At 57.2% G+C, this 22438-nt stretch overlaps 1 long non-coding RNA gene and 1 pseudogene across 1 annotated transcript; one reads left to right on the top strand and one right to left on the bottom strand.

The window, feature by feature from the left end:
- Nucleotides 1–583: 583 nt before the first annotated feature.
- LOC146402100 (uncharacterized) lies at nucleotides 584–22369 on the bottom strand. The gene is made up of 2 exons (XR_014811424.1): nucleotides 22244–22369; nucleotides 584–1078 (listed from the first exon to the last, which is right to left on the bottom strand). It is a non-coding gene; the product is annotated as an uncharacterized LOC146402100 (long non-coding RNA).
- On the top strand, nucleotides 14956–15296 carry LOC146402101 (eukaryotic translation initiation factor 1 pseudogene; annotated as a pseudogene).
- Nucleotides 22370–22438: the final 69 nt, after the last annotated feature.

Raw genomic sequence — 22438 nt, 5'->3', positions numbered from 1 at the left:
CAGAAACCATATCTTGTCCTTCCCTCCAGTGGCTCCAGCCTTACTTTCCAGTGTCTACAAGGCCCTGTCCAGACAGGCCCCCAGCCACCTCTTGGACTCTGTCTTGCAGTCTAGTCCCATGAGGCTTCCTGCTGGTCCTCCAATAAACTGGGGCACAAAGACCTCAGGGCCTTGGTACCTGCGGTCCTCTGGGCCAGGAACGTTCTTCCCTTAGAGACCCCCTTGGCTCACTCTTCACTTCCTTCAGATCCCACCGCCACCCCGCCGCCCCCTTTTGATCTTTTTAGGGCTGCACTCGAGGCATACGGAGGTTCCCAGGCTCGGAGTTCAACTGGAGCTGTAGTTGCCGGCCTGCACCACAGCCACAGCAACGCCAGATCCGAGCTATGTCTGTGGCCCACACCACAGCTCATGGCAATGCCAGATCCTTAACCCCCTTGAGCAAGGCCAGGGATTGAACCTGCGTCCACATGATGCTAGTCAGATTTGTTTCTGCTGTGCCACGATGGGAGCTCCCTGACCACCCTGTGGAAATAAGCCACCCTCCACCCAGCTTTCTACTCTTTCCTTGCACAAGTCACCAGCCAGCATATTTTATTTTATTGTTGCCATTGAATTGAATTGAATTTTCCCTTTTGGCTGTGCCCGCAGCACGCAGCAGCTCTTGGACCAAGGATGGAAACCATGCCACAGCAGGGACCCGAACCACTACAGAGACAATGCTGGATCCACAACCTGCTCCACCGCGAGGGCACGCCTGGCATGTTCTGTTGATGTGCACTGTCTGGCTCCCTTCAGGCTGCAAACTCCTACGTGGCTCCGTTCACTCTCGTTTCTCCAGAACCTAGAGCCGTGCGCGGCACACAGTGGGCTCCCATAAACATCTGGTAAATGAATGAACTGCTTTGTGGCAGGGGCACTGGGCCAGAGCGGCAGAGGGACGCGGCTGTGAGCGGCAGCACCAGGGTCTCCTCCAGGCCTCTCTCCCAAGGTCCCGGATCCTTCCAGCTCGCGGCGGCGCTTGTTCTTTTTGTTTGCACCCGTATGCAAGACGGAGTGTTCTCACAGCATCTTCTTGCTGAGAAGGCAAATATTCAAAAATACTTTGACAATGACATTCTCCAGTTCCCCGAGGCTGTGTGAGATGCCAAAAATGATGTGACTAATTAGCGGCACCGACTCCCCACACATCCTGGCATTTCCGTCTCCAGGGAGAGGGCACGGGGGCCAAGACTGGCCCAGCCACTCCGGCCGCTGCAAGGGGACCCCTGCGGGAGAGGGTTGCGGACCGTGAGCCTGGGCCGGGACTGGCGCGGCCTCTGGCTGCCTGAGGGCCCCTGAGCCCGTCCTCTGGCCTCTGTTTCCCCATCTGTAAATGGATTCAGGTCCTGATGTCACCTGCTGCAGGAATGACACACCCTGTGCCAGGGCTGCTGAGAGCTGAGCAGTTCCTCCAGAACAACCTCAGAGCCCCCAACCCCTTTCACGCAAACCCACTCTCAGCCTCCTTCACGCTTCAGCTCCCTAGACCTTGCGGGCCACTCCGAGCCGGCGGCTGGGGACACGGCGACAAGATTCCAGCAACAGCACACGGTCAGCTCTCTCCTGGTCACAGTCCCTTGAGACCAGGTTTTATTTGACCCTCACAGCAACCCCACCAGGCCACCAGCACAGGGGTTATTGCTCTTGTTTGACAGCTGTGGACACTGGGTCCCCAAGAGGGGAATTGACTTGTCCCAGACCCCACAGGAAGCTGGGTGGGCAGGACCAGAACTGGGACTTGAGCCTTCTGACTGCTGGTTCAGGACTTTCTTCTGGCCTCCTCCAAGAAGCGCCAAGATGGCGCCTAAAAGCTGGGAAAAGGAGCTCCCTGGTGGCTCAGCATGTTAAGGATCTGACACAGTCGCTGCTATGCGCACATTCGATCCCTAGCCTGGGAACTTCCACATGCGGTGGGTACAGCAAAAAAAAAAAAAAAAAAAAAAAGCTAAGCTAGGAAGGGTGCCCTCTTCCCAGTTACAGACAGATGGACCCAAGCTTAGCTCACAGACTCCACCAGGCTCAGGGGCCGTGGAGAATGACCAGAGAGGCTGGACCCAGCCAAGACCCAGGCAGGAGCTGAGTCACCGCAAACATGCATTTCGTTTGGCCCCTCCTCTGTTCACGAACCTTCCATGGTTTCTGTTGCTGAGCCACACGGAGCTACGCCCCTGGCACCACCTGAAAGCCCCACATGTGCCTTGAACCCCTCCAGCAGATGGGTCCCCAGGTTCCCCCGGGTCCCAAACTCATCCCGTCACCTTGGCTCTCCAGCTCCCTTACTCCGCGCCAGCTCCCTGTCCCTGGGCCCAGACATCAGGATTCAGGAGGACGAGGTCCCCTCCTTCCAGAAGCTCATGGCCTGGTTGGGGGAGCAAATATGTCTGTGAAAAATGAGAATACAACGAGGCAAGGGCGGCTTCGTCTCGAAGGAGCCAACGGCAATGGCAGCTCCTGATTGCACCGGGCTCAAGAGCGGCCACAGCGTCCCAAACCGAGAGGGCCTGGAAGGACATTCCCAGTGGGAGGAACAGCCTGTGCGAAGGCCCTGGGAATGAAAGAACAGGGTCTATTCCTGGAAAATCACCCACCTTTTCCAAGCCTGGATTCTATGTGGAGATGTGGTGGCAGCTAAGGCCTGGGAGCAAGAGGGACCTTGAATGCCAGGTGAAGATCCTGCCACCACCTACAGGCCACATTCAGCCCACCACCGGTTTTCGCACTGACCGTGAGCTGAGAATGAATTTACCTTTTTTTTTTTTTTTTGGCCGTGCCCACAGCATGCAGAGATTCCCAGGCCAGGGATCAATCCCATGCCACAGCAGACCCAAGCTACAGCAGTAACAACGCTAGATCCTAAACCTGCGGAGCCACCAGGGAACTCCTGGATTTACTTTTTTTTTTTTTTTTTTTTTTTTTTTTGTCTTTTTGTCTTTTGTTGTTGTTGTTGTTGCTATTTCTTGGGCCGCTCCCGCGGCATATGGAGGTTCCCAGGCTAGGGGTTGAATCGGAGCTGTAGCCACCGGCCTACGCCAGAGCCACAGCAACGCAGGATCCGAGCCGCGTCTGCAACCTACACCACAGCTCACGGCAACGCCAGATCGTTAACCCACTGAGCAAGGGCAGGGACCGAACCCGCAACCTCATGGTTCCTAGTCGGATTCGTTAACCACTGCGCCACGACGGGAACTCCTGGATTTACTTTTTAAAGCGGTTGAAAAAAATCAAAAGAAAATACTTTTCTGTGACACAGGAAAGTTATGCGAAATTCAATATGAAATTCAAGTACGTAACAGCTGATTGGAACACAGCCACGCCCACTTGTTTACCTGTGACACGTGGCTGCTTTTGCACTCCAAGAGCAGAGCTGAGCAATAGGTTCACAGGGCCCACAAACCTTGAAATATCTGCTATCTGAGGGAGTTCCCGTCATGGCTCAGTGGTTAACGAATCCGACTAGGAACCATGAGGTTGCGGGTTCAATCCCTGGCCTTGCTCAGTGGGTTAACGATCCGGCGTTGCCGTGAGCTGTGGTGTAGGTTGCAGACGCGGCTCAGATCCTGCGTTGCTGTGGCTCTGGCGTAGGCCGGCAGCTATGGCTCCGATTGGACCCCTCGCCTGGGAACCTCCATATGCCACAGAAGCGGCCCTAGAAGTGGTAAACACACACACACACACACAAAATCTGCTGTCTGGTCCGTCTGCCACTTGCCTTAATCATCTGGCTGAGGAACAGGGACCGTGACCTTGGTGGGTCTGGGGATCACCTGGGGGTCTGAGACAGCTCCTGGGTGACCATGTGGGCAGCCCCTCCCCATCCCACCTGTCCCACCCTGGGGTACAGCTGTGGCTTCCTAGAGAGACTGCCAGGCCGCTGCTCTGCTGGGGGGCAGCCGGATCTCCAAATATAATTGGAGATGATTTCCCAGTTCTGCCAAGGACACCCAGCTCCTCCTCTTGGGCTCCGTGGGGCCGCGACTCACAGCCACCCGCAGAGCCCCTTCCCAGGCAGTTTCCGCAGGGCTGCTGCGCTCCCAGGACTGATGTGCCCACCTCCTGCGTGGCTCCAATCCTGAGCACAGGCCTCATTCATTCATGCCTCAAGGCCTCGCGGCGCAGTCCCGAGCTGGGTGCGGGACCCGGCACTGCATCAGCCCACCCCCCGCCCCCTTGCCCTGGAGGCCCTACCAACTCACTGGGCCTCCACCAGACCCTCCAGTCCAGCCCCCAGTTATGTGACGGTGGCCCACCCCACCTCCAAACTTTTGAGGCTCCCAGCCACTTCCAGGCAAAAGGCAAGCTCCTTGGCCTGGCATTTGAGGCCCTCCCTGGTCTGGTCCCTGCTGGCCTCTCCCATCACATGAGCGCCTGGGGCTCCTGGAAGAGGAAGCTGATCCCAGACTGTCCCCATCCCTCCTTTTGGCTCGTTGGGATCCCTGACCCCTCACCTGGAATGCCCTTCCCCAGCCTGTCTCTGCCGCCGGAGGATGGGCCGGAGGGGAAGGGGGAGCCGAGGGGCCCCTGGCTCTGCCTCAGGCTTGGGGAGGGAGGGTGTGTGGAGGTCAAGGAGCTGGTAACCAAGGCTCTACTAGTCAGAGTTAACCCAGCTGAGCTCTTGCCAAGCGCCTCCCTGGATTAACCCATTGATGCCTGTGAAGCCATTATCTGTCATGGTCCCTTTTGTGCATAGGAGTCATCCGAAGCCCGAAGGGAGAAGTGACCTGCTCCGTGTCCCACGTGTGAGAAAGCGGCTGAGCAGGGACTTGAGCCAGACCTTAGCGCTGCCCTCTGAATCTCAGTGCCACGCTGGCGCACGTAAAGGAGGCACCCTGGCTGCGGCCCCAGCTCTGGCTCCACGCACGGGCAGCTGCAGGCCTGTCATGTACTCTCCCAGGCAGGGCCTCGGGTTCCCCGCCTGCCCCATGGGGAGGGTGAACCTGTCTCTTCCTACACAGAGGATGCTCTACCGGGTCGTTCCGCAAACACACCAGGCCTGGCCCTCCTGGTGCCAGCCCCGCACAAGCACTGGAATCTGGAGGGGCAGAGATATGGTCCCCACGCCGAGCGGCGTCCTCTCCCTGGCTGGCAGGGACACAGACCAGTCCAGGGACTGTGTCACCAGGACGAGTAGGGGTGCTGACTGGGTCAGCACAAGGGCTGGCGGAGGGGACATGTGAACTGAGAGGTGAAAAACAATTAGAGGTTTGCCAGGCAGACAAGCGGGGGAGGGCACGAGGGGCACTGGGAATAGGATGTACAAAGGCGGAGGTGGGGGGAGGGACCAGCGTGGGCATGGCCTCTGCCCTCGGACAGGCTGCATCGTGGAGAGGCTGGGGCAGGGTGGTGCCGCGGGAGCCGGGGCAAGGCTCCGGAGTGGATTCCTGGTGACCTGCCCCTGAGGCCCTGAGCTCTGACATCCAGAGAAGACAGGACACCCTGGGGCCACACAGCAGGCAGGGCCCCAAGGGTGCCTACCCTGCTCACAGTTATTTCTGGTTTGTCCCCAGAGGCCCTACAACAAAAACAACTGCTGCCTGAGGTTTGGGGTATAAAGTCACTGGAGAGCTCCTTTCTGGGAATAAGTGTGGGCCTCCTAATTGCCTGATATGCTCCCCTTGATCAAATCGTGAAGTTCCTATGGCTAATTCTCTTTCCCTTTACACTTTGCCTGCCAGGAAACTCATAGATACATTGGATGCCCAATCACCAAGCATTAATACCCTGGAATTGGAAAATTAGTGTCTCCCTACATTTCCTTCTTTTTCTTTTCTTTTCTTTTTTTTTTAGGGCTGCACCTGCGGCATGTAGAAGTTCCCAAGAGAGGGGTTGAATTGGCGCCAGAGCAGCCAGCCTACGCCACAGCCAGAGTAACACATTTGTTACTTTTTTTTTTTTTTGTCTTTTTTGCCATTTCTTGGGCCACTCCCGCGGCATATGGAGGTTCCCAAGCGAGGGGTCCAATTTGAGCTGTGGCCGCCCGGCCTACGCCAGAGCCACAGCAACGCAGGATCTGAGCCGCGTCTGCAACCTACACCACAGCTCACGGCAACGCCGGATCGTTAACCCACTGAGCAAGGCCAGGGATTGAACCCGCAACCTCGTGGTTCCTAGTCGGATTCGTTAACCACTGAGCCACGATGCAAACTCCTGCAACACATTTGTTACTGATCCCAGTCAAAGCTGCAACCTACACCACAGCTTGTGGCAACGCTGGATCCTTAACCCACTGAGTGAGGCCAGGGATCGAACCCGTGGATACCAGTCAGGTTCTTAACCTGCTGAGCTGCAGCGGGAACACCTCCCTCCATTCTTGACTGTTCAATATTATGTATTGCTATTGTTATAGTTTAATTGTTTCTGACTTTCTGTAGGCTGTTGCTAATTCTTTCTGAAAGACTGAGTGGTATGAATCACAGATCACACATAAGGAAAATCCAGTGTATACATTTGCCCCTGTGAACAAATTCTGGGACGCGATGGCTGAGCAGCAAGGAGGGGCTGCTCAAGACCCTGCAGCCTCAACCCTAACTGTACACGGTGAAAAGCCTTTGTTTCAGGCAGACCCATCTCCCTTCTGCTGTCAACAGGTCAGGGAGCTTTTGCCCAGGCTGTGCCCTCTGCTCTTTCTAATCTGTCTTGGTCTAGGTTTTCTGCAGAGCTGGAGGTCACTCTCCCCAAGAGACCCCACCCCAACCACAGCCCAGGTAACCCAGGCTGTCCCTCTCATTATAGTCTGAGAGGGTGGGCAAGACTGCATTCTGGGCATTTCCTGAGTCTCCACGGAAGCAATGCCAGGATGAAATCTCTTTTTTCTTTTGAGGGCCACATCCACAGCATATTGAAGTTCCCAGGCTAGGGGTTGATTCCGAGCTACTGCTGGCAGCCTATACCACAGCCACAGCAACACCAGATCCAAGCCACGTCTGCCAACTACACCGCAGCTCACGGCTGGATCCTTAACTCACTGAGCGAGGCCAGGGATGGAACCTCATGGATACAAGTCAGATTCTTAACCCACTGAGCCACAGTGGGAACTCTTTAGTCCTGGGGCAGGGTTTGGGGGCCAGTAGCTGCTCCTGATGGGGAAGGGAACGCCGCATCCCAGGGAGATTGGGCTGAGGATCTCGAAACTTGGGGAAGGACTTGCCAGGGGAAGCACCCTCCCAGCCTCCCCACACCCAGCCCATGTACTAGGTGATGCTGCAGTTTGTTGAATGGCTGACTCATTCCTGGCAGAGCTGCCACCAAAGTGCTCCCCGCCCCCATGTCTCCTGCTCCCAGCTGGGCAGGGGTGCTGGGGGCCGTAGGGGTGTCATATCACAGGCATGGTATGATGCCTATGGTATGAGGTTCCACGGTATCATAGGCAGCTCCTCAGACACTCCAAGCAGGCTTCAAGGGCCAGGCTGTAACAGAAAAAGAGGACAGCAGGCCCAGGACTCAGGATCCAGGGGGACCGAGGGCTGCAGGGGGTGGGGGTTTGCAGGGCAGGAGGACAATGACACGGTTTATCTACACATGCACCGCTGCAGTTGGCCAGGTCCTGCTTCCTAGTGAGAGAACATGGGCAGGGCCTGCCCTAGTCACCTGCAGGCAGGATGTCACACCCACAGAGGGTCATGGTGTCCTCACTGAGCCCATCTGTCCCCTGAGGGAGGGTGCAACCAGCTGGGCCTTCTTGATGACTCCCTAGCATGACCGGTGGTCACTCTTTCATGCTCCTTTGGGATGGCCCCTCCGCTCCGTCCCAGCCCCACTGGTCAGAATCAGCAGATACTGGGTGGAACTGGGCTCATCCCAGGGTATCAGGTGAGGACTCCAGCTCAGGGCCCCACAGGTGCAGAGACACTCACTGAGCCCCACCCCACCTCCTCGGCTTGGCCTGGGTCTGTGGGCCCTGGCCCCCACCTCACTGCAGCCTGGCGCTGGCTTTGAGTCTACCCCAGGGGGCTGGGCGTGAGGAGACCACCTGCTCCCTGCAGACACTCCTCAGATGCCCAGGATGGAACACTCATCCCAGAGGGGCCCAGGGCCCTCTCACCCCTTATACCAGCGGATGGGGACTGAAATGAGGCCTTGGCGATGCTAGGCCTGCAAGAGGCTGGAGTCTAAACCTCTGCTCATCCCTTTACAGATGGGGAACTAGGCCCAGCCTGGGGTAAGGGGCTTGACCAGTGTCCCCCAGCCTGTGCCTGCTGACTGCCAGGGCTCTTGGGAAGGAGAGGGGGGCAGGGCAAGTCCTCGCCTACCCACCAGGAGGGGACAAGGGTCTCCAAAGTCGGGTGACTTGGGCCTCTGCCACCAGGGCAATAGTGCCTGGCCCTGCTGGGACCCTTGGGTTGTGGCAGCTGCTGAGGCAGAGCTAAGCTCAGAGGGGCTCCCTGGGAGGGGCCGGGTCACCCGGCCTCAACAGGTGCCAGGCGACTGGCCCCTCCCCCCTGCCAGGCCTCAGCCTCCTCCTCATCCGACGAAGGGAGGGGGCTGGCCCGGGCCGAAGTCCCCAGGTCCCCCACGCGAGGACCTTCCAGATGTCTTTATTTTTGCCGGAGGAGGAGGAGGAGGAGGTGAGCGGAAAGAGCAGTCAAACCCAGCGAGACGTTACACGAGCTCCTGGGTCCCGGCCCCGCGGTCCACACGCGGAAACTGAGGTCCGGAGCGCACGCGACTGGCCCAAGGCCACCCGGAGGCCGGGGCTGGCCGGCGGCGCCCGGGCCGCGGGGCCTCGGAGGGGGTCTCTGCCGGGCGGGCGCCGCCGCCGCCCCCGCCGCCCGGGCGCCGCGCGTTCTTTGTCTCCCGCCGTCGCCATGACTACGGCTCCCGGCGGCTCCCGGCCGCGCCTCCTCCTCCGGCGGCCGGCTGGATTTCTCCTCCGCGCGGCGGCGGCGGCGGGGACCCGGCCCGGGTGCGGGGAGGCGGCGGGCGGGGGCCTCGGCCTGGCCTGTCCCGGGGGACCCTCCAGGCCGGGCCTCGCTCTCCTGACCCGGCGAATGGGCTGCTAGAAGGCAGGGACCTTGACCTGACTCCTGGGGGTGAGGGAAGGCCCCTTGCCGCCTGCCCGCCGCCTGAGGGTCCCGCCCGGGGCGGCCCTTCCGTCTTTGCGCCCCTCTGGCCCCCGTCACCTGCGTGAGGGTCCAGGCCGCTGCGAGGAAAGCCACGGGGGGCTTGTTTGGGACACTCCTTGGTAGCAACTGACTGTCACCGCCTGCGACTTCCCTGCCTCCCTGGCCTCTTTGCTTTATTTCTCTCTTGCTCCCCGTCCAGCTTCGCAAAGCGCTGCCTCCACCTCCCCGGCGAGCTCGGCTCCGCCCTGTGCACGTCTGTATTTCCTGCCCCTCTTCTGCACAGACGGGTCCGTGGGTCAGGAAATCAGTTTATGGAACAACCAGCATTTTCTTTCCTCCTCTTCTTTTTTTTCTTTTTCTTTTCTTTTTGCTTTTTAGGGCCGCACCCATGGCATGTGGAGGTTCCCAGGCTAGGGGTCCAATCAGAGCTACAGGTGCCGGCCTGCAGCACAGCCACAGCAACGCAGGAGCCGAGCCACATCTGAGACCTACACCACAGCCACAGCAACGCTGGATCCCAGCAGCATCTGCCACCTACATCACAGTTCACCGCAAGGCCAGATTCCCAACCCACTGAGAGAGGCAGGAATCAAACCTGCATCCTCATGGATGCTAGTTGGATTCTTTTCCCCTGAGCCCCAATGGGAACTCCCAGCATTTTCTTTCTTTTATGAAAAATTGTCATACAGGGCAGTATGCCCTGCTTAAGTACCCAGTTCTTCAAGTTTTAGCCAATGTCTGCATCCATCATGATATAGAATATTTCCATCACCCAGAATGTTCCTTAGTGCCCCTTGTCCCCTCAATCCTGGGGGCCCCAGCAACCACTGATCTAATTAATGTTACCATAAATCAACTTTGCCTGTTTTATTTTTATTCTTTTGTGTGCTTGTGTGTCTTTTTTTTTTTTTTTTTTTTTTTTTTTTTTTTTTTTGCTATTTCTTGGGCCGCTCCTGGCATATGGAGGTTCCCAGGCTAGGGGTCGAATAGGAGCTGTAGCCACCAGCCTACGCCAGAGCCACAGCAGCGCAGGATCTGAGCCGCATCTGTGACTTACACCACAGCTCATGACAACACCAGATCTTTAACCCATTGAGCAAGGCCAGGGATCGAACCCGCCACCTCATGGTTCCTAATCGGATTTGCTAACCACTGAGCCATGACGGGAACTCCCCCCCTTTTTTTTTTTAAATGTCCTTGCGCAAGGCATTTGTAAGTTCCCCGGGGCCAGGGATTGAACCTGCACCACAACAGTAACCAGAGCCACAGCAGTGACAATGCCAAATCCTTAACCCACTGAGCTCCTTGACTTGACCTGCTTAAGAACTTCACAGAGGAGTTCCCATCGTGGCGCCTCAGAAACGAATGCGACTAGGAACCATGGGGATGCGGGTTCGATCCCTGGCCTCGCTCAACGGGTTAAGGATCTGGTGTTGCTGTGAGCTGCGGTGTAGGTTGCAGATATGGCTCGGATCCTGTGTTGCTGCAGCTGTGGTGTAGGCTGGCAGCTGTAGCTCCGATTCAACCCCTAGCCTGGGAACCTCCATACGCCGTGGGTGCTTCCCTAAAAAGCAAAAAAAAAAAAAAGAACTTCACAGAAATGGAGTCCTAAAGTATGTAGGTGTTGTCAAGAATCCTTTTACTCGGGAGTCCCCATTGTGACTCGGTGGTAACGAACCTGACTAGTTTCCTTGAGGATGAAGGTTCCATCCCTGGCCTCACTCAGTGGGTTAAGGAGCTGGTGTTGCCGTGAGCTGGGGTGTAGTTTGCCGACTCGGCTCAGATGCTGTATTGCTGTGGCTGTGGTGTAGGCTGGCAGCTACAGCTCCAGTCCCCCCCACCCCCCAGCCTGGGAACTTCTATATGCCGCAGGTGTGGCCCTAAAAGGCCAAAAGAAAGAAAAGAATTCTTTTACTCATTGTAATGTCTGTGAAATTCATCCATGGTGTTGTGTATGTTAGCAGCTTGTTCATTTTCACCGCAAAGCAGCACTGCTTTTTACAGATATGCCAATTTGCTTCTCCTCCGTTCACCGGCTGATGGAAAACTGGGTTGTTTTTAGTTTGGGACAGTGATGAACAAAGCATTTTAAAAAATTAAACAAGGTAGACTGGACACAGTACTTGGTAAGGGTGAGCTCGGTCCCATAAGCTTTTCTTTCCTTTCCGTAATCGAATATGTGAGCGCGGGTGTCAGGGAGAATGTGACCCTTCCTGCAGCCACACTGGAGTCCGTGCTATGGGAGACCTGTGGCCCTGATCCTCGGGCTTGGGGACATGCCTTGTCTCTGGAAATATGCCTGTGCCAAAGTCGGGCTTCCCAGCAGAACAGCAAGTGGGACTTGGGCATTCGCCCCCAACAAGAGCAGAGGGGCTGCTTGGCTTGGCCCGTCCTGGGGCTGCTGGGGTTCTGGGCACGCAGGCTGGGAATGAAGCAGGGCTGTTAGTTCCCAGCCACCTCTCTCCAGGGTGGGGCTGCTACATCGCCTTGAGGAAACAGGCCAGGAGGCCAGGTGTGCTGGCCCTGTCAAGCGAGGGGCTAGAGCCACAGGGGCTGGCAGTTCAGAACAAAATTCTTTTTTTTTTTTCAGCTTTTTGTCTTTTAGGGCCACACCCACGGCACATCGAGGTTACCAGGCTAGGGGTCAAATTGGAGCTGTAGCAGCCCACCTACACCACAGCCACACCTACACCACAGCCACAGCAATGTGGGATCTGAGCCGCATCTGCGACCCACACCACAGCTCACGGCAGTGCTGGATCGTTAACCCACTGAGCAAGGCCAGGGATCAAACCCGCCACCTCATGGTTCCTAGTCGGATTCGTTAACCACTGAGCCACGGCAGGAACTCCCAGACCAAAATTCTGACACAGACCGCCTTCCGGTTCAACTCAGGAGGCTTTTCCTGCCTTCCTGGCCCAGTCCTGTCACCCCTCCTCTGGGAGTGCCCCCAGACTCCTCTCCCTGCCCTCCCCGCCTATGACAGCTGTGCTGTTGGCATCTGCATTTTGCAGATGAGAAAACCGAGGCCCAGAGAGGTTAACGAGGTTGTGGAAACCACTGTGAAGTACCTGCAGGGAGGCAGTGGTAAAGCCAGCCACCCTCCAGCTACTGTGCTCCAGGCAGGGGGTGGCTCAGCCAGTCCCAGCCCCACCTGGCAGGTGGGCAGCCCAGATGAGGCCCTGTGCCCTGAGTGGTTGCCAGACACCCCCAGAAACCCCCTCGCCCCCAACCCTTCCACCCATCGTTCCTCTCCTCCCAGCTCCTCTGCACCAGTCTCCTCAGACCTTCAGACCACATGGCTGCCCACGGTGGGCTGTGGCAGGTGTTCCCAGCCAGACTCTGACTCCCAGGGCAGCAGGGCAAAAGAAAGCCTGGCAGGCCGCATGGAGGCGTCCCAGATGCAGCTGGGTTAATAAAAGGGAAATCCTACACCCATCCTGCCACCACCGGGGCCTGGGCACACAAACGGGGGCTCCTGGCACAGGGCCTGGAAAAGGAGTAAGATGGCTCTCTCTGGGGCTCTTGTCCTGGGAGGAGCGCCTGGACAGGTGGCTACGTGACTCAGGCGGGGTGCAGACCACAGGTGCAGAGTGAGAGACCCCGGTGTGAGCTGGAGAGAAAGACAGAGAGAATGACAGGAAGCCAGATGGCCTGGTAGCAGTCACCAGGGCTGGGCCACGCTTCCAAGACATCTTGTGCTTCCCAGTGTTGTTACCCGAAGCATTTATCACTTAGATAAAAACAAATTATACAAAATCTACTGAATTGAAACTAAAACCAAACCTCATAGCCTTCAGAGTTTTCCCAAGAAATGCCTGTGGAGAGGGGCTGCAGGGTGGGGACAGCTCACTTTGGGCCTGAGGCTCCCCCCACCCTAGGGGAGGGATCTGGATTCCCCCCCCCCCACTACTTCCCAAACCCTCCCAGCCGGTAAAGCCCGGTCCGCGCTGCTGTTACCGTATTCTCCCAGTGGATGCTTCGGTTACCGTATTCCCTCGTGTATGTGCCCGGGTAAAGTTCCCCTGGATCCTGGGAGCCCCTTCCCTCAGGGTAAGGAGGAGCTCAGGACCCCTGGGGACTTCGCCGTTCACTCCAGGGGATGTTTCTCCTCCCCACCTTATCCCTTCCTCTATTAATTAATATGTATTTTTATGGAAGAAATGAAATAGTTTCGAGTCTATGCACATGACACACTCGGAATTTTGAAAGATAGATAGGCCTGTAATATAAAGCAGTAGCCCCTCCCCGATTGCCCCACCCCCAATCCTCCCCAGAAGCAACCACAATCAACTTTTTTGGCTGCTGCTTCTGGATTTTATCTCCGTGTTTATAAATAACATGCCTGCGCTGCTGTTACTTGACTTACCAATTTGAGCCATTATCTACTGACTTCCTCTTACGGAAGACAAGGGTTTAGCTTTCTCAGCCCCGTCCCTGCAGCACCAACGTACTTTCTGGTGTCACTTCTCCTTACCGATATGTAACAATTTTTGATCCAAGTGATATTCGGTTGTTTCATCATAATGATTATATAAACAGTTACTGAGTCAAGTAATGCCCGATAATTATATTTCCTTTCCAGTTTAACTTCTAGTTTTTCATGAAGTTAATACTTAGCTTTTCGGACTGCTTCAAAAATGGCTCCCAAAGATCCCCGCCACCTCGTGCTCACACCCTTTGGTAGCCCCTGTCCTTGAGAGAAGCATGACCAGTGACTCCCTCTAACCAAGGGAGCATGACAACAGTGATGGGCCATATCTGCTTATGTGAGACAAGATTGCAGAGCCTGTCATGCTGGCATCTCTTGCACCCTCTTTGTCCTGGAAGAAGCAAGCTGCCATGTCGTGTGGCCATGGTAAGGAGCTATATGTGACCTCTAGGAGCTGAAGGCAGTGCTGGTCAATAGTCAGCAAGAAACAGGGAATTACCACTGTGGTGTAGCAGGTTAAGGAGCCGGCACTGCCACAGCTGTGGCATAGGTTGCAGCTGCAGCTGGGATGCAATCCTTGTCCCAGAAACTTCCATAGGCCACAGGTGCAGCCAAAAAAAAAAAAAAAAAAAAAAGCCGCAAAAAGCTGAAGCCCTCAATCCTACGCAGCAAGGAACCGAATTCAAGCAACAACTTCAGTGAATTTGGAAGTGTATCCTTCCCCAGTGGAGCCTTAGATGAATCTGCAGTCCCAGCAAGCACCTCCAGTGTAGCCTTGTGAAGCCCTGAGCAGAGGACCCAGCTAAGTCCTGCTCAGACTACCATAGGAACTGTAAGATCAATTGGGGGCAATTTGTTATGCAGCAGTAGGTAACTAATAGCTTACTTTGTATCCTTCTCTGTCTTGTACTATCTATTTCTTGCCTATGGCAGAATCTGTCCTCCCATTGTCCCACAGCTTCCCTCCCAGAAGCCCCCCTCCTGCAAGGATCCATGCTAGCCACTCTCTGGGCCTCCAGCGAGGCTACTGTGGACCTGGGATTCCCAGGGAGTCCCCTTTGCCTCTCTCTTGGGTTCAGTCCCCCTTTACTGGATCCTATCTGTCTCTTCCTTGGTTTCCTTGCTTTGTGAGAGAAGATCCCCCAGCAGCTTCCCGAGAAAAGGTGCATGGAAAATTGAGTCGTATAATCTTTGCGCGTTTGAAAAGGTCTTCATCCACCCTCGTGCTTGGTGATAGCTTGGCTAGGTATAGAATTTCAAGTTGAAAACCATCTTGGACCCCCAGTCACTGAGCTGCCACCGAGGACTCAGCAACCTCCCCCTTGAGCCCCCTTGCTTCCTGACACTCTGTCCCCCCTGCCGGCCTTCCCCCACCACGGCCTTCCGCAGGCCCTTTCCACCGAGGAAAAGGCATCGTATCGTATGTCCGCTCTCCAGACCCCTCACTCTTTCCACGCCTTTGCCAGTGCAGGTAAGGCTGATGGTCTGCTTCCTGTGGCCCTGAGGATTATGTCCAGGTAAGAATGAAACAGAGAAGCGGCGGGAAGACCCTTACTACTGTCCAAGGGATGGCTGATGATTAGGATAAAAAGAGACTAGCGAAGGCATTTACGGAGAACTCTGCCTGCAGTGGCACTGTAAGGCAGCATCCAGAATGTGGAGAAGTCATGCAGCGACAGGGTGACCAGTGCAAGAACATATGCCAGTTCCTTGTAGAGGCTGGACGGGCCAAGGACGACCAGCTGAAGGTTCGTGGGTTTTAAGTGCTTTGGACTCACTGAAGCTTAAGTGAGGATCTCCTGGCAATGAGTAAAATTTCCTTCTGTCCCTTGTCGCAAGTTTCAAAACCTCACCGCTTGTATAATGTAACCATTTGGGGCCTGCTTTTAACTTGGACTAGTGTAAGCAACTCCTTCATGCAATAAACTGGAAAGAACCATTAAAAAAAAAAAAAAACTTCATTCACATTCTGAAGGCATTTCTCCGTGGCCTTCTTAGCGCCCAGCTCTGCCCTTAAGAAGCCCAAAGCCTCTCCGATCTTCAGTCCTTTACAGGAGACGTGCTTTTCCTCTCTGGATCTTTGATTTATCCCCAGTGCGCTAGAAAAGACCCCATAAAGCAGAGAGCTCTGCCTGGGGGCTGGGGGAGGGCTCAGGGGGCCGCTGCTCTCTGGGGACTGGCCTTCTGCGGGCCTGTCCTTCTGGGACTCCTGTACTTGGATTTAGCACTCCTGGGCTCGTCCTCTAATTTCGTCTTCTTTCCATTGCTTATTTTGTATTTCTTTGTCATTTAGGGCTACTCTTTAGGGGCTTTCCCTCTTTCTCCCATCCTTAATTTCACCTGTCTTCTTTTTCAGCCATGCCCAGGGCATGTGGAAATTCCCGGGCCAGGGATCAAACCAGTGCCACAGCAGTGACAACACCAGGTCCTTAACCTGCCGAGCCACCAGGGAATGCCTTGACTCTCATCTTTTAAAATTCTACAAGCTCTTTGCTCCTTTCAAACAAATACCATTGTTCTGGCTTAGCGTCCTCTCTGAGAAATGGGTTTAACATTTTCTTCTGCTCTCTCAATTGCCTCTTTTCACCTTACTTCCTTTTTTCTATCTATTTTGGTCTCTGTTCTTCTATTTGGAGGGTTTTCTCTGACACCTGGGGACCCTTGGCTTCCACTCACCATAGCGTGGAGCCTGGACCAGCCAGCTGGAATCTCTCCATGTGGAAGGACTCCCTCTTGGGTCTTCAGGTATCCAGACAGCTTTCTTGGGTGCATCAGTCAGCTTTGCTAAGTTATGCTGCAGTAACAAATAACTCCCCAAATCTCAGGGACACACAACAGCAAAAGTTTATTTCTTGATGGTCCATGGCATCTGCAGGTGGCTGCAGCTCTGCTCTGAGTGTCCTTTTCATCCTGTGACCTGGGTTGAAGGCGCTGCCTCTTTCCAGGACACGCTCTTCTGTGGCAGAGGGAAAAGAACAATGGTGGGACCACTGGATGACTCTTCAAAGTCTCAGAAAGTGCAACATGTCACCTCCATTCTCTCTTCCTTCACCAAAGCAGGTCACATGACCTTTACAGCAAGGGGCAGTGAGGGGCCGGGCGTCTTCCAGTGCTGGTGCTTTGGTTCTCCCTGGAAGACCCCTCCCATCGATCTTCTGCTGGGGACACATGCTTGACCCCTGGCATCCCAGGGGCAGGGCAGGGAAGGATTGGGAAGCTGTGGTCACTTAAGCATCTTTTCCAGCCCCATGCTCCTTCCCGCCTCTGCCAGGCCTGACACCCTGATTTTGGAATCCCTCTCCAGAGACTGTGCATCTTATCTCCTGCAAGGGCTGGGTGGAAGCAGAGGGACGTGGACGATGAGCAGCTGTGCGAGGATTTAGGCGTGTATTCGTTTTCTACGCTGGGTAACAAATGGCCACAGACTTAACTGCTTACAGCAACACACCACACATTTATTCTTTCGCAGTTCCCGCAGGTTGGAGGGCTGGCTGAGCTGGTCCTTTGCTCAGGGCCCCTCCGGGCTGCAGTCAGGGTGCCGCCCACTGCATGCTCATTAGGAGGGTCAGCTGGGGAAACAAATGGGCTCCCATGTTCACTTGGTTGGTTGCTGGCAGGATTCCTGTCTTTGTGGCCATGTGACTGAAGGCCCCGGCTTCAGTCCCTTGCCTCATGAGCTTCCTCTGCATGGCTGCTTACCTCATTTAGCCCAGGAGAAGATTCTCTCCCTCACCTTTTTTTTTTTTTTTTTTTTTTGGGCCATGCCCATGGCATGCAAAAGTTCCTAAACCAGGGACTGAACCTGTGCCACAGCTATACCTAGCAGTAACAATGCCAGATCTTTAACCTACTGAGCCACAAGGGAACTCCTGCCAGAAAAGCAGCAGCAGCAGCAGGAAGTCACAGCCTGCACTTAAAGGGAAGGGATTACACAGGGGTCCGAACATGAGGGGACAAGAAATCATCAGGGTCACCTTAGGATCTGCCCTCCACGAGGGCTGCCATCAGACCCTCCTCCACCTCCCACAGTGCCCAGACCTAGCCTCGCCAGTTTCTGCTGGTCTGTGGGTGCTGGTTTATGGGATGTAGCACCCCAGAGAGGCAGGTAGGTAGCTGTTCCCCTTCTCTGCCGAGTCCTGTCACTTTCTATCTTCCTAAAATGTGCTGGAGCTTTCATCAGCAGTCAGCTCCTCTCTCGTGTTTATACCCTTTTAAACTTTTTTGCCATCGTTTTTATAAAGTTTCCAGAGGAAGCAGAGATAAGCCTGAGGTTTGTTCCCCATGTTTAACCTCCCCCCCATCCACTAGCAAACCCTCCCCACCTGACAGCCTTGCCTTTGACGCCATCTTCCCTGCCCCCTGCCCATCCTCCCCCACTCACCAGCCCACCCAGTGTGGACCCTATCGCTGCTCCTGGCCTGCACCTTTACCTTCACAGCCTCGGAGAGACACACACACACGTGCAGACACACTTCAAGGGCTTTACACTCAAGTTCTTCCTCTTTTTTTTTTGGTCACACTGGCATCATGCGGGAGTTCCCACGCCAGAGATCAAACCTGTGTCACAGCAGTAACCAGAGCCACAGCAGTGACAATGCCGGATCCTTAACCCACTGAGCCACCTGGGAACACGGACACTCGAGTTCTAATTTAGGGGTTCTCCAGGCACACTGTGCTCTTTCCTGCCTCTCCGCTTTGCACATGCTGTTCCCTTTCAGTCACTCCTCTACCCACATCTGCCTCTTGGCATATCTTCCTGTGATTCCTGCTTATCTGCAGCCTGGGACGCCTTCCCGAAGTGGTCCAGCCCATCACAGGCAGGATCTCACATCTGCAAAATGGGCATCGCGCCCATCCCCTCACCCTCCCACAAAGCCCACCAGGGCTTTTCCTGCCAAGCTGGCAGAGCCTGGGAAGCCACCGAGGCCAGAGGGATCTATTAAAACCCTAACTGGCCGCACTTCACCCCGCATACAGCCCATGCGCGGCTCCTGAGTGCTGTCGGGCTAAAATCCAAAGGCCTGCATGTGGCCCACAAGGCTCCGCGGGGCGGTCTCGGCTCCCCGCCCCCACAGCCGATTTTCCAAAGGAGACTGGGAGTCCTCTCCAGTCTCAGGGCCAACTGTTCAGAGCACTTTCTGTCTCCCTGACTCCAGCCCCTTCACTAGTCACTTCCAAACTCACACTGCAGGTCTCTCGGTGGCTCCATCCGCCTCCCCGTAGTTGGGTGGCACGGATCACCCTGTAACATCCCAGGCCGGGCAGGCCTGTGTCTGTGTCCCTCAGGACACATCCTGAGGCCATCTCGGAGAGCAGGTGCTGAATGCAGGAATGGAACCCCGGACAGCTTAGCGTGAACTGATAACCAAGTCCAGATGGAATCCAGAGTCAGGTGGGGACTGGAAGCCTCTAAGCAGCCTGAAGTCAAAAAGCCAAGAGGCCAAGTCCAGTGTGGACCCAGCCTCAGACCGAGCTGCACCCAGGGCCCTGGGACCCCGAGACCCTGCTCTCTGCCCTCACCCTCCCGTGGGTGAGGTCCCTGTCTGAGGACACCAGCCCCCTGCCCACCTGCAGGGCTGGGTGCCCTTCTCTAAAGCAGTGGGGGAATGCTGACTGCCAGGCCTGGAGCTAGGAGGGTGGGGTGCCGCCCACTATACCATATACTCCCAAGATGGCTCAGGAGGGTTCCTTCTGGAACATCAGAGCGCCCTTATCTGAAGGAAGAGGCATTGGAAGGTGGGCCAAGGAACCCGCATGATGAGCCGCCAAGGGGTGGGAACCAGGCCCCTGGAGCTACAGCCCGGGAGAGCTGTCACAGGTCACAAAGCCAGTGCAGAGGGCGGCGGGAAATCGAAGCTGCAGGATGGCCCTTCTCCAGGCCCTGCAGGGGTCAAGTCCAGGCGGCAGGGCTGGGGATCTGGAGAAAGAAGCAGTCACGTGGGCGCCCTCCCCAGCAGGCGCCCAGGGCTCCGAACAAAGGACCCACTCCCGGCATGAGTCACCAAGTGGAGGCAAGCCTTCCGGAATAAGTGGGCCTCCAAAGGGGGAGGGGGCGTCCACAAGCACAGGAAAGAGCACTGCAGGACTCGAACCCCTGGTCAAGGCGCTGCCCGACCCCCTGGGCCGCCTTAAAATGGGCCAACAAGCCCCTCCCCGCAAAGCCAGAGGGCCTTGAAGGGAAGAGACGCACGCAGACCAGCCTGAGAGAGGGAGCGGGCAGCGGGCTGCGGGGCAGTTTGCAAGGCGAGGGCCGGGGTTTGAAAACAATCGGATTAATTCTCCCCATCAGGGCTCGGGGACAGGGGTCAGAGTTCCCACTTAATCCCTCTTCGGGTGGGAGGCCGAGGGACACACGAGCGCTGGCCTGGGGGAGCCGGTCGCCCGCGGGTCCCGAAGGCGCGGAGCCCCAAGTGCGCAGACTGCGCGTCGGCACCGGACACCCCCACCCGCAAGCCCTGCGGGAGTCGAAACGCGCGGCGTGGTCCCCGGGCTGTGCGGTGGCGCGCGGTGCTGCCCCCCAGGCGAGCGGCGACAGCGGCTCTTCCCTGCCGAGGAAAACGCTGCGGCCCTTGTTGGGGGGAGGGGCGAACATGGACCTTCAGGTCTGGGTTTGAACTTGGAGCCCACCTCACCCTCCTGAGACCTTGGAGGCCACTGAGCCCCTCCGTGCCTCCCTCTCCTCTCCCGAAGCAGGGGATCTCCGTGAAAACGGCCCCGGGAGGTCGCGCGCCCCTAGCGGCTCCGGCTGCCGCCAGGGCATTTCTGGGGGTGGAGTCTCGGTCACAGAAGTGTCCTGGGGGAGGGGGAGGTATTCTGAGACGTCGCCAGCAGTGGCTGTGAGTTACCGTAGGTCCTGAACTTTAGGCCGTCCCCCCTCGCCCCCCGTGAGGCCCGCTGTTAGGGGCTCGGTTTGGAGGCGGTGTCTTCGCCCCATTTTGCAGACGCGGAAGCCGAGGCCACGGCGGGGCGCGGTGGGGGGGGGGCTCTCGAAGCTCAGCCGGGCGGAGGGCCCGAAACATCCGGCCGTGCGCCCCTTCTCCGCGAGCCCGGGGTGTGGCGCGGCGGGGAGCGGAGCCCCGGCTCTCGGATTTCATCCCGCCGCCCGTTCCCAGCAGCTCCGCACAGATGTTCTCCCGCTGGGCCGCCCGCGCCGCGTTTTAGGGGCCCTGCGCTGGTTCTTGGGAGCTGGGGCTGGGCCGCCCGTGGTTTCGTCACCACCTGGCAAGGCTTAGCGAGCACCTGGCCGGGATGAGGAGCACAGCGGGCTGGGCGATGGGCCCAGAAGGCCGCGAGGCTCGGGGTGGGGTGGGGGGCCGGCTTCCAGACCCCTGCGGGCCTCGCTTTTCTCCCCTCCTCCCAGCTCCTTCCTGTTACAGCCTTACAGCCGGGGAACAGAGGCCCGGAGAAGTTAGGAAGTTAGCAAGCAGGCCTTGGGTGGGAGAGAGATCTGACATTTGGATAAGGGCTGCCTATTAGGCAAGGGAGCAGCTTGGGCAAAGGCACGGAGGTGGGGGGGGTACAAGGGCGGGGCGAGGCGGGGGGGAAGCCAGCAGTGAGCAGGTCGGGCCAGATGGTGAAGGCCCAGCACACTGGGCCACCTCTGCCCCAAGGCCAGTGAGGCTTAGCTGGGCATCTGGGGAGCTGGGCAGTCAGATGGAATCAGGGATCCGCCAAAGGCTGTCCAGTATTTGCTGGAGAGATTTTACCCCCGGTCAGGAAGGGGGCAGAAAGAGCCACTGGGAAGGAGGACAAGCCTTGCAGGGCCTGTGGCACCTGGTGAGGGCTGGGAAGCTGGCTCTGGGGAGAAAGCACTGAATATCTGCATTTGCTGGGGGTGGGGGTGGATTCTTGCAGCTCTCTGTGCAAATCCCTCGGAGGAGGCCTAGTGGGCTCCCTGGAGGAGGCGGCCGCTGGCCACATGCCAGCCTGGTCTGAGGAGGTGGGGTGCTCCTTGAAAGGCGGTAGCTCCCTCCCAGGGCAGTGGTAGGGGCAGCAGGGGCACAGCCAACAGCCCGGCAAACGGGTTGGACCGGCTGGGTAGGGGGCACAGCCTCTGGGTGGGGCAACCATGACACACGCCGCATGGAGGCCACTGACCTGAGAGGCCACATCCGGGGGTGTCACCCTTGACGGGCCCGGGGCAGCACCGCCCCCTAGAGAGTGCAGAGGGCGTGGCCACAGCCAGGACCCGGCTCCACCCGCTACCGGGCCTCGGCCAAACTGAACTGAAACGGGAACCCCCCTCAGCTCTGGACTCCACACCCCCGGTAGCTACTGTCCCGCCCCTGTGCCTTTTCACAGCCAGGCTGCTCCCTAGAGGTGTCCCCCTCCTCCCCGCCCCCGCTTCACTCTGCCGTCTGCTCCCCCTCCCACCACGGCCTCAGGGGTTCCCTGGGACGCAGAGCCCTCCTCTGTCCGGTCTGTACCCACTCTTCCTGGGGGGGCACCTCCCCAAGATTCATCAACCCCCCTCCCCCGAGGGCGCCCACAGTGCCAGTTCCAACCTGCCTCTTCCTGAACTTCAGACCTAAATAACTGGCTCCCTGGGGGGACTTAGCGCCCACGGCTCGCACGCAGCCTCCTCCGCTCTGTACCCACCCCAGCTTCCTCCCTGGGCTCCCAGCCAGCTCCAGCTCTTACAGGCTGTGGGCTTGAGAGCCAGCCCCCTCCCTCTCTGCGCCCCACAAGCGGGAGTAATAATAGTGCTGACCTCACAGGGTGGCAGTGAAGCGTCAGGGGGACGTTCTGGAGACCCCTCATCCCACTCTCCAAAGGTCCTCACGGGAGCGGCCGGTGGGCAGCCTCCAAGCCCCAAAGAATCCTCACTCTGGGACCACGCCCTGGCGTGGCCCCAGCCCTGAGTGCGGGAGGGACGCATTTCTGTTCCAGGGAATAGAAAAATAGT

This window comes from Sus scrofa, chromosome 7, assembly GCF_054392235.1.
Source record: "Sus scrofa isolate SSC_HxYL_T2T_F1_AM1 chromosome 7, Sscrofa_HxYL_maternal_Yorkshire_Landrace_v2.0, whole genome shotgun sequence".
NCBI classification, from domain to species: domain Eukaryota; kingdom Metazoa; phylum Chordata; class Mammalia; order Artiodactyla; family Suidae; genus Sus; species Sus scrofa.
This window is presented reverse-complemented; position numbering and strand designations above follow the sequence as displayed.